At 42.6% G+C, this 1,184-nt stretch overlaps 1 non-coding gene across 1 annotated transcript; it reads left to right on the top strand.

The window, feature by feature from the left end:
- The first annotated feature begins 863 nt into the window (after positions 1 to 863).
- On the top strand, positions 864 to 970 carry LOC150036149 (small nucleolar RNA R71). The gene has a single exon (XR_016529916.1). It is a non-coding gene; the product is annotated as a small nucleolar RNA R71 (small nucleolar RNA).
- The last annotated feature ends 214 nt before the right edge of the window (positions 971 to 1,184 follow it).

The following is a 1,184-nucleotide window of genomic DNA, read 5'->3' as shown; positions in this document are numbered from 1 at the left end:
AATGGACATCGATTGGTTTTGAAGCACAGTTTCGTTCTTTTCAATGTATTGCTTCAACAAACTTTCTAAAGTGGAAGATTGCAGTGCCTGCAAACTGCTGGCTTGATTACTCGTTTAACCGTTGGTTCGCTGGAAAAATGTGCGATCTTGGTTGGCCTTTCACCCCTAGCCCCCAGCGAATAGAAGATGCTCAGCTCCACACAACATAGGGATTGGCACGCATTCATTCGCAAATCAATCCTGTAGTGAAATTGAGGCTAAATAGCGCCAGTGATTCTCTGGTCCGAAGTTGTCGGAACGAATCGTTTGCTTTATCGAACAAAGCTTGAAAATTCTCAACGGGTGGCCCTTTTTTTTATACCACTGATTGGAAATTTTGCTTTTGATTTTTCCACGCGAACTTGGGGTGGTTTCTCCACCCAGGATTGTATGTGTTGGAAAACGAGGTTTTCTTCACAAAATAAATTGACTGTGGGTTTTTCGGGCATTCCTCCATTGCGTGTCCTTCACCGTAAGTAGAACACCTTGCAATCGTCTGGTTTATTGCGTTCACTTGCCCATTATGCATTGGCGGGCTATTGATTGAGATTCCCGGTATCAAGTTCATCATTTCAGTCATTTGACTCTGAAGGGATGTGATAGCACCATTGTTCGCATCACTGTCCTTGATTCTCAATCTTTGATCGCTTTCTCTCCAGTCCTCGTGATTTTTAGAAATGCGATTAAGGATGTTCTTGGCCTTATCATAAGTTTTATCCAGCAGACCTTCAGCTGCTGTCGCATTGGCAGCGATCTGCGAAGCAGGATTTAATCCGTGATAAAAAAAAAAAAAAAAAAAAAACTCCATTTGTAAGCAGTCTGGTAAGCAGTTATGCGGGCAATCTTTTACCAGCCTCTTAAACCTCGCCCAAGCATCGTTGAGCGATTCGTCAATATCCTGTTCGAAATTGGTAATCAACTTCTTTCTTCTGGCATTCTCCGTTGGAGGGAAGTATTTCTTCATAAACTTCTCTACTACTTGCTCCCATGAGGTAATCTCCCCCGGTTCGAGAATGTATGACCATTTTCGTGCCTGGTCACACAACAAAAAATGGAAACAAAGTTAGTAAAACTTCCTCGGTGGAGATATTTAGGAACATAAAAGTGTTGCAAATCTATATGAAACTCCGGAGGTGGGCATGTGG

Source organism: Benincasa hispida, chromosome 5 (assembly GCF_027475165.1).
Source record: "Benincasa hispida cultivar pf3 chromosome 5, pf3_genome.v1.1, whole genome shotgun sequence".
In the NCBI taxonomy this organism is placed as follows: Eukaryota; Viridiplantae; Streptophyta; class Magnoliopsida; order Cucurbitales; family Cucurbitaceae; genus Benincasa; species Benincasa hispida.
The sequence above is the reverse complement of the archived record's forward strand: the minus strand, read 5'-3'. Positions and strand labels throughout refer to the sequence as shown.